This window comes from Eptesicus fuscus, chromosome 11 (genome assembly GCF_027574615.1).
Source record: "Eptesicus fuscus isolate TK198812 chromosome 11, DD_ASM_mEF_20220401, whole genome shotgun sequence".
Classification (NCBI taxonomy): Eukaryota; Metazoa; Chordata; class Mammalia; order Chiroptera; family Vespertilionidae; genus Eptesicus; species Eptesicus fuscus.
In genome coordinates this window covers 55,016,005-55,026,468 of record NC_072483.1, presented here as the reverse complement: position 1 = coordinate 55,026,468, position 10,464 = coordinate 55,016,005, and the positions used below count along the sequence as shown (strand labels likewise).

Genomic DNA, 10,464 nt, shown 5'->3' with positions numbered 1-10,464 from the left:
GCCGCTCAGGACCTAAGCACAGGCCTACAGGCTAGGAGAGGCCTGGGTCTGGAGGATGTTTCTGGGACGCAAGCCGCTCAGCGCCTGCATATGCAAATTAACCGCCAGCTTGTTCACTCTGATTGGCTGTGGGTGTAGCGAAGGTACGGTCAATTTGCATGTTTCTCTTTTATTAGGTAGGATACACACACACACACACACACACACACACACACACTATGCTTATTGCAGCATTATTTACAACAGTCGAGATATGGGAGCAACCTAGAAGTCCATCCACAGGTGAAGTCCATCCATGGATAAAGCTGTGATATATATGTACAATGAAGGATTACTCCGCAACAACAACAAAAAAGACTGTTCTTTGAAATACCCATAGTTCAGAGCACCTAGTGCAGTCTTTTCTACAGAGCTCTGAGACTTTTTTTTTTTTTTTTTTTTTTTTGCTGAAGACGCTATCACTAGTCTTTTGCCTAAACTAGAGTCTTAGACAAGCTTCAGAGAGAAGCAGAAACCTGCTTAATAATGAGACTGAATTGCTGTGGTCAATTTATTACAGTCCCAATAATATCAGAAAGAAAAATACCCTAAGAGCTATTTCATAAGGGCTTAATCAATGTTTCCCATGAACTAAGAATCTATTATGGATAGTGAGGGCAGTGACAAATTTCCAGGGTCTTCTTGTAAAATCTACAATTTCTGAAAATTTTTAATGAGCTTTACTTAGGGAACGCTCTCGTCTGAATTTTCCCCATGCAATTCTTACAATAGCGGTGAGGTAGTTAAGAAATATGCAGCATGCCACACAAACCTAAGTTTTTTAGTATCTCTCTACTCTAATACTATTGTGGCAGATATAGAAATGCACCCTTCAGATGTTCAGACTTTTCTTCAAGGAGGGACTTGTGACCTCTGGCTATGAACTCCTTCAAGTTGGCCTCGGCTTTTGAGTTCTGGTTATGCTCTTCTTGGGGTGGCCTCTGCTAATGACCAAGCAAGAGGTGCTACAAGGACCGAGACTTTTGCCAAGTACCAGACACTTCTACTAGGCAATCCTCATGCTGGACCTTTCTGTTGGGCTTCCAGAGACTTTGTCAGATCTGCATTGTTATCTGTTGACTACTCCTGCTCATTCTTGCTGCCTGCCTTTTCCTTCCACAGGTGTTACTTCTGTCTCTATCTCTGTTCACTTCTCAGAGGACCCAATGGTACCAGGATTGACCCCAAAAAAGTTGTAAATTGGGATTTTGAGACTGAATCCCTCACTGCCTGACCAGCAGCACACACAACAACAACAACAACAACAACAACAACAACAAACCACCATCCCTGGTGACATATGGGGCACAATGAGTCCTTGGCTCAGTATGGTAGTGCAATTGCTAAAACTCTTCCCTGGCAGAGAGCACTGGAACATAATACTACACAGGGTGAGTTTATTGACTTTGGGGAACTCTCTTTGTATATAGGATTAAACACTCTGGAAAGGACCCAAGGGGGTGGAGCAAATTCTCTGCCAGGGTGACTTCTAGACACCCAGAGAAAGCACTGTCACCAGAATGTGTATAGAGAGTGAATCTCCATGGAGCAAGAAGTGAACCATGACAGACATAGAGATGTGCCGCTCAGATACCTCTTCAACAAAAAGGCTCTTTGCCATACCTGGGAGGAGTGTCCTTCCATGACAGCCTTCAACTGTTAACACTTTGAAGCCCACCTCAGGTGTTGAGGCCACATTCTTCTTGTGGTGGCTCCAGTCAATGACTAAGCAAGAGTGTGTTACAGGGGCCTACAATTTATCCCAGTGTGGCACTGCCCCATCCAGTTCCCTGCCTTTTCCTTTCACCTTTCCGCATTCTTAACTCTATCCACCGCTAGCTTCCTGAAGGACCTAAAATAGAGGCATCATCTTCTCTCTACAGCATTAGCTTCTCCTCATTACTACATTTTGTCTATGGTCCAATATTTTCCCGTTCATTTGGGCTAAAAATCTTGGAATTTAGTACGCAAGTAATCACTTAGTAACATTTATTTTTGCTTAGATTCTCCGTCTAATTACCGAAAAAGTCTGAAAAAAGGTGTCTGCTCTTTTCAATATTTTCACGGGAAATGACTACTAGGGTTTACTTTTTGCAACTGCGAAGAAATAGTTTTAAAGCAGATTTTGCCACGTCCAATTCCCTACCAGGTTTCCCATGAGCCACCTGAGTGTACTCTCTGGCGCTTATCCGGAAGAACTACAATTCCCATCATACATTGCGGTCTTCACAGCCTAGACTACAACTGCTTACGTCATTTCCACCCACACAGGCGGTGGATGCTGGGTTTTGTAGTTTGTTTCAACTTCTCTTTTGTCGCTGTCTGAGGAAGGGAACAGCGTGACCGGACAGACTGCTCTGATAGAGTTTTTACATTAAATCCCTAGGATAACGTATCAAAGCCAATGTAGCCTCAGGTTTTTATGTACTTCACGTTCTTCTTTCCTCCTCCTGCTGTGGCCGGGAAGGGGAAGTGACGTACTTCCGGTGTAATGGCGGCGCGGTGGAGTTCCAGGTAATTATCTAACTCGGTAGACTCGCCACCGGCGGCGAACCAGAGAGGGGGTGGTGGGTTGCCGGACCGGGTGGGAAGAGAAGCGGGCCCCGGGGTGGGTGCGGGTTTGCTGGGGCGGCTGTAGGCGGCGCCGGGGCGCGCGGCCGTCTTCCCGCCGTGCGGCGGCCTGGCCCGCGAGGTTGGAGAGTGAGGACCGGCCGGGCGGAGTCTGAGCGGGTGGGTAAGGGGCGAACGTGAAGCCCGTCCGCCTGCGCGGATGGACCAGCTCCCTAGCGAGGTGTGGGTACCGCGTCTCCGCAGGGTCTTTGTTGCCGGAACCCTGCCCCAGCGCTGGTTCTCTCCTTCCGTGTGGGGTGTGTTTCGGGCGCGAATCACAGAGCCTCTCGAGTCGTTTGGGCTCGAGGCCCCTCTCTCTCGGGCTGCAGTGCGTGGAAGTGGAATTAATGAAGTGTAGTTAATTAAAAAATAGCGGAAGTTCCACTCCTGTGCTTCTCTCCGCCGTAATGTTCCTGCCTGCTTCTCTAAAATGTCATTTGTCGTTTCTTTTTCTTACGTATGTCCCGTAAGGGATGATTGTTCTCTGTGTTTACTCTTGGGGGACTCTTTGTTCCTCAGTGTGCGTGGCACTTCCCCTGTCATCCTTTTTCCTTCCATAAGTTGATCAACCTCCAGTTCGTGATAGCTCCAAACTTGGCTCTTCAGTCACCGCCTTTCCAGGGAGCCCAGGATCCTACGGTACACTTGCATATAACAGGAAAACAATTGTCAGTTTCACCGAGTCTAACTGCAGCACCGCTTAACCTATTTTCACACAATCCTCACAACAATTTCTTGAGATGAAAGAAGAAGGAAAAAATTGAGGAAAGATTATTTCAGATGCAAGACTTCGGTGATTACAAGTCTGATAAGAATTGCTTTTACATTTGTAGGTATCCAGACTAGAAATAGCAAATAGATAAACAAGCAAACTTGGGCTTCTGAAGACCAGTTAACCTGCCTCTTTAACTTGTCTTATTTTAGGACTGTCTGTGAACTTGAGAGTTAACCTCAGTTACCACCCTACTATGGAAAAGCAAATTTAGAATTGCCATTCATACTGTGATTTTGATCAAAAGAAGCATTGTTACAGGCAGCATCTGTAGGAGGAGGAGACTCACTTGTGTTGGTGCTGGGGGACAAGTAGAAAGACAAAGATTTCAGTCTGTCTTTAGCATGTTTGTTAAGTCTCTCTCTTGGGGCAGGTTACCTAACATCTTTAGTCTCAGCATCCTTATCTGAAAATTGTGGTTAATAGTGATAACCTACCTCAGTGGGTTGGTGGTTCTGAGGATTAAGAAAAATAATTCATATAAGGAAGGCATTGTGCACAGTGCAGTTTTAGCTGTTATATTATTGTTACTACTATAATATAGTTGATGAATTCGCTGTCTCGGTTCTTGTTCTTTGGTTTTGAATGTTGCCCTTCCTATTTTATGTGCCCATGCCACTTTTATGGAGCCTTTCCCACTTCATTTGACTGGAGCTCTGCAACGTTAGAAGCCAAGAACATTGGCCCAGAAGTTCAGAAAATGTGGTCTCCTGAATCAACAGCACTAGCATCTTCTTGGAACTTGTTAGTAATGTAAATTATTGGGCTTTAGCCCAGATCTGCTGATTTAGAAACTGGGAAATGGAGGGGGGGAGGGGGTGTCTTTCAGTCTCTTTTTTACCAAACCATCCATGTGATTCTCATGCCAGTTTGAGAGCCACTGTTCTAGCTAATCTCCTAGGGATCTGCTATGGTCCACCCCACCCCCAGAATTAGGTTTGCTGCCTTCCCAATGAAATATTTCAAAGTATTTCATCTATAGCCAACAAGTGTATCCCTGTTACGCAGCCTGTGCTTCCCCACTTTGACTGGTTTAGTCCTATCATTTCTGAAATTCTGACACTTCCTGGACTACTTAACTGTCTTTCCTAAACCAGCCAGAGCTCTGTCAGTTTTCTGAGCTTTTGAATTGTGAGAGGTTAACTCTCCTAACTGGTGATTGTGCACTGCCAAGTGATCTACAGTGGCTATAGTACACAGTGAAACACTTTCCTATCTAATAAAAGAGTAATATGCAAATTGACCACACCTCCGCTATACCCACAAGCCATGCCCACCAGCCAATCAGGAAAGAGTATGCAAATTAACCCAACCAAGATGGCTGCGGCCACGGAGTGAGCAGGAGGCTTGGGTTTCCCTGGCAATGGAGGAAGCCAAGCTTTCCGCCTGCCCTGGCCAGCCCTGGACTCCACTCAAGACTACAAAGGTTCAATTATAGAAGATAAATAAGTCCCAACAAAAATTGCCGCAGCCACTGAGCGAGCAGGAGGCTTGTGTTTCCCTGGTGATGGAAGAAGCCAAGCTTCCTGGCCGGCCCTGGCCTCCGCTCAAGGCTACGAAGTTTCAATTATAGAAAATAAATAAATCCCAGATACCAGGGCCTCTGCTTGGGTCGCCGGGGGGGCATGGCCGGCCTGCAAACCACCACAGGCCCCTCGCCCAGGCCACCCCACGCCCAAAGGGAACCCCTACCCTGATCCAGGACACCCTTCAGGGCAAACCAGCCGGCCCCCACCCATGCACGAGGCCTCTTGCCTAGCTAATAAAAAAGCAATATGCAAATTGACCGTCACTGCAACACACAAGATGGCTGCCCCCATGTGGACACAAGATGGCCATCACAAGATGGCCAGCTGGGGAGGGCAGTTGGAAGGGACCAGGCCTGCAAGGGAGGGCAGTTGTGGGCAATCAGGCCAGCTGGGGAGAGCAGTTGGGAGGGACCAGGCCTGCAAGGGAGGGCAGTTGAGGGCAATCAGGCATGCAGGGGAGGGCAGTTAGTGGGGACCAGGCCGGCAGAAGAGGGAAGTTGGGGGCAACCGGGCCTTCAGGGTAGGGCAGTTGGGGGGGACCCAGGCCTGCAGGGGAGGGCAGTTAGGGGTGACCAGGCCTGCAGGGGAGGGCAGTTAGGGGCAATCAGGCTGGCAGGAGAGTGGTTAGGGGGTGATCAGGCTGGCAGGCAGAAGCAGGTTAGGGGCAATCAGGAAGGCAGGAAGGCAAGCAGTTGGGAGCCAGCAGTCCTGGACTGTGAGAGGGATCCCAGATTGGAGAGGGTGCATGCTGAGCTGAGGGACACACACCCCTATGCACGAATTTTGTGCACTGGGCCTCTAGTGTATTTATAAAGCTCATGCCCTAATTTGAACATTATTCTCTGTTTATTGCCCACTTTTATTTAGTCTAAATTTTGTACCTCTTGATGTATCCCTAACTTGATATAAGTCATGGCTAGCCTAGAGCTAGTTTAAGAAAAAATGATTATTGGTAATAGAGTTGATCCCACTGATGACTTTGTGGACTTCCTTGTATTTCTCTACTTTTCAGTTCAAGTCTCAGAATCTTAGCATGGAAGGGTGGTGGAACTAGAAGGCCTCCAGACTTACTAAACCTATAGCCTAAATATTTTATCTCAGTATATGTCGTTCCCAAGTGGACATTGGAAGAGACATTTCAATGCCTACAACAAAGGGGCAAACTTTCAAAGCGTTCTCTTCAAAAATAATACATCAGGAGGAAGCAATGGATTAAAGCAAGCCTTTGCCATTTGTAGCCAAGCTAATTAGTCTTTCCCTGTGAAGAAATACCAAAAAGATCATATGGGCTGTTTTGGCCTAGAAACATGTGCTCCTGTCATATAGAATAGGTTAGCTAATGTGAAGGAGAGACCCTTTGGAGATTTATGTTTAACTTGACTAGAAGCCTAATTCATAAATGTATTAGGCTAGACAAGAGTTCGGCACTTCCACCTGAAGGGCTACCTTGACTGTTCTTCCCTGAATTAGATTATTAGGACAGCTTTTTACCAGGACAGCTGGTGACAGGAACCTCTGTAGTGGAACGTAGTGCTGTGTGTCTAGGGGCTACTTCATAAATCTCTGGAGTCCACCACCTCCAAATTTTCTTGGAATGTGGTTTGCTAAATGGCTCTTGAATTAAATGCTTAGAAAGCCCACGTTGAAAGCTGTGCACAGCCCGACTGGGGATTGAACCCAAAAGCTGGGTATATGCCCTGACTGGGAATCGAACCAGCAACCTTTTGGTGCATGGGATGATGCTCAACCAACTGAGCCACGTGGGCCTGGCTAAGAGTGGTTTTTATAAATGTTAATTGAAGGTATGGAGGTAAAGATGTTCTTCCAGTGGGACTGTGGAGAAAAGATAGTGACTATTCATTTAACAAATATGTATTGAGAGCTTTCTATGTTGGGAATATGGCAATGAACAAAACAGACAAAAATCCATGAGCAAAGATTAACCTCTATAGAAAAGTAACTGTTAGAGGGGTGGACAGAATAATAGAGATAGGAGGAAAACCAGGTGAACCCAGTGTCCCTGTAAGCAAGAACTTCAGTAAGAGGAGCTTCGCAGTACCAAATTATAGAGGAATGTCAGATAAAAAGAAATGGACCCTGGGTTTAGCAACAAAGAGGTCATTATGTAACCTTGATAAGTACTTTGTAGTGAGAATAGAAAACCAAGTTTTGGTGGATAAGTGGAGTTAATGGGTGAAGTTAATGGGTGGTTAAGAATTGGAGGCATCAAGTGTAGACTTATAAAAAAATAAATAAATTGGCTGTTTAAGGAAAGATAGAGTATGGGACTAGAGGGTGGATAGGGTAAAGGGAACTTGCCTCATAAATGCAATAATAAGTTCAACATGTAGAATTTTAAAAACCTCAATGGGAAATCAATACTATAAATCAAGAAATAGCTGATAGAAATTTTGAAACAAAAATTAACAAATTCCTGCTCTCATAGAGCCTATATTCTGGTGAAAAGGAGCACATTAGAGGATGTTCCTATGTAACAGCAAAATAATTTTTTTTAAACTTTAAGTAGTGTCCAGGTCAATGTAGCTTAGTTGGTTGGGCTTCATCGTCCAGTACACTGAAAGGTTGCTGGTGCAATTCCTGGCAGGAGGCCTGCAGAAGCAGTCAGTCAATGTTATGTTCTCACATAGATGTTTCTCGCCCTCTCTCCCTCTCCTTTCCTCTCTCTCTAAAAGTTAATAAACTATTAAAACATTTTAAGTAGCATGTCAAAATGATCACATCACTAACTTTGATTTCTTTCGTTACTTAAATACCAGCCAGTACGGACGGGCTTGGTGATGTAGGAAATGAATGAATAGCTATTCCCAGTTTATATGAGTTCTTTTTAGTATGAATATTGGTATCACTGAGTTCATTAAAAGGTAAGAACTTTTAGACTCTGTTTTTTGTTTGTTGTTTTAACTCATTGGAATCTGTCATGAGATGTCCCCAAATTGGTGTGGACTCCTCTATATATAGAGCCACAGACCAGAGACAAGTCAAAGGCTTTTATATTTTTTACTAGAGGCCCGGTGCATGAAAATTCATGCACTGGAGGGGGGGGTCCCTCAGCCCGGCCTGCCCCGTCTCACAGTCCAGGAGCCCTCAGAGGTGGGAGGCGACCCAGCGATCAGGGGAAGGCAATACTCGCATCACACCTCTGCTGCTGCCACTGCTGGCAGCGCAAACCTTGGCTGGCCCTGGTTACCTCAGCCTCAGGCGGCCCTGGGCGGCTGGGTAGCTGCCATCTGAGGCTTGCCTGTGCCTCGGGCCGGCCCTGGGCGCCTGGGCAGCCAACATCTGAGGCTTGCCTGTGCCTCAGGCGTTGGCTGGGCAGCCGACATCCGAGGCTTGCCTGCGCCTCGGGCCGGCCCTGGGGGGCTAGGGGGCTGAGGGGACTGGGGGACTTCGGAGGCAGGCGTGCAGCCATGCCGCGCGCCTGTCGTCCCGTCGGGACTTAGGGGACTGGGCGCCACCATCTGTGACTGTGGGGTCCGCCATCTTTGAGGGCATGACAGTCAATTAGCATATTCCCTCCTTATTGGTTGTGGGCGCTGCCATCTTTGTGAGGGTGTGATAGTCAATTAGCATATTCGCTCTTTATTGGATAGGATTCCTCATCACTTACAAAATCCCAACAGTATCCAGATACTGTCTGCACAGCTTCCAGCCCTGTACTTGAACATAGGAATATTCAGTCATTGAAATGGTTATGAGTGTGCAATGACTAAGAAAAAACAATAGTGAGTACACGTCTGCAACTTTTTATTGTAATTCTTGAAGTCATGTTTTGACATTCAGAATTTTTCAGATTTTTGAGAAGAAATGTTAGTGCAGATTTTAGTGCAGATATGTTAAGTAATCACCCTTTTGGGATCCTGGCAGAGTCCTCCAATCAAGCACATTAATATTTCTGCAGCACATCAAATGAGAGTCTCATGAAGTCTAAAGTTGGTGCATGTCAAGAGTTGTTGCCAATTGTGTTTACAACAAGCTTAAAAAGAAAAATCTATTTTCAGATTTCAGAATTGCAAATAAGGGATGTCACCCTGTACCTGGTGACTTTTTCTGAAAGGGATAGGAGTATGTCATTTTTATTTTTCTGAAATTGGGAACTATGCTAAAATCAAATTGCATCACTTTCCTTTATGTGGTATATCATGGGTAGATTTTTCTCTAATATCTATCTATCTATCTATCTATCTATCTATCTATCTATCTATCTATCTATCTATCTATATAAAAGCCTAATATACAAATTGTGCTCTCGGGAGTTTGACCGGGAGACTGGGAGTTCAATCGCTCACTATGACGTGCACTGACCACCAGGGGGCGGCGTGGAACGAAGGAAGGCCCCTGCTGGCAGCCAGGGAAGGGAGGCCCCAGCTGGCTAGGGACCCTATCCGTGCACAAATGTCGTTCACTGGGCCTCTAGTGTACATATATTTAAAAAATAGCAAGAAAAAAAATAGAATGGTTTTCTTAAACAAAGGGGTTTTCTTTCAGTACCTATAGGGACAGGCCCTAGCAATCTTGTCATTAATGCTTAAGAACTGTGGCCAATCTGCTGCTACTGTCTGTTCCTTTAAGAGGAAAATCACTGTTTGGAAGGGGCAGGTGCTTGGATCCTATTTGAGGATTTTCCCCATCCTCTCCCCCCAATTATATTTTTTTGCATTTAGAACAAATTTAAACTATGTTTTATTTTGAATATTGATATTACCATTCTTCCCACTGGACAACTATGATTTATGGATTTACTTATTTTTATTTTTTTAACTGTTAAAATGTCTGAAATTTGTCCAGTCTGCTGTTACTGTGTAGAATGCAGAAGAGCAAACTAAAGGGAATCCACTCCCCTTTTAACAATTCCCTTATGAGTCCTCTAACCTGGGTTGAGGACTCATAGGGATGATGGTAGAAATGTTGTTCTGAAATAATAGAGAAAACAGTGCATTTTGGCCATTGGTTGAATATTTTTGCATTTTCTGAATTTTTGAGTTAATTGTAGAATTTATAGTTTCTTAATTTTCACTTAAAGTCCTTACAAATGTTATTAAATATTTTGCTTTCTGATGTAAAATTGTCATAATTTTTAAACTTCGTCTCCTTATAAAATCTCCTCCTCGCTAAGGAAAGCAGGTGTGATTTTGCTGAGTTGCTTACTTGTGACAAGGAGAGAAAAATTTAATAATTCATCATAAAATCCTCATAGTAGTGCTAAAAAGAGCAGTGAGAGCTATAAACTCTGGATAAATTGCTCTCGTTGCAAGAATTTCCAATTAGACCAAGTATCAAGCATGTACATGTTGAACTCTTAAGAATTTCCCTAGAGGGAAATTTATATAAATCTGGATGGTGATAGTACTTTCAACATTTTGTTGTTGTTAGAACTGCAGTACCAGTCTACCTTACAATATTTTCAATTTCATACTTACATTGTGGGACATGGTATACTTGATTGCCAGAATTTTATTTGGTGGTGATGATTGAAAGGTAGAAAGAGGAAATGAC

The 10,464-nt window shown here is 44.6% G+C and overlaps 1 protein-coding gene across 1 annotated transcript in view; it reads left to right on the top strand.

Moving 5' to 3' along the window:
- Positions 1 to 2,168: 2,168 nt before the first annotated feature.
- The window catches only part of CWC22 (CWC22 spliceosome associated protein homolog), a 50,128-nt gene continuing 41,832 nt past the window's right edge, over positions 2,169 to 10,464 (top strand). Inside the window, exon 1 of the mRNA XM_008138504.3 lies at positions 2,169 to 2,553. The gene's annotated coding sequence lies outside the window, so the exon portion shown is untranslated. The remainder of the gene's footprint in view (positions 2,554 to 10,464) is intronic.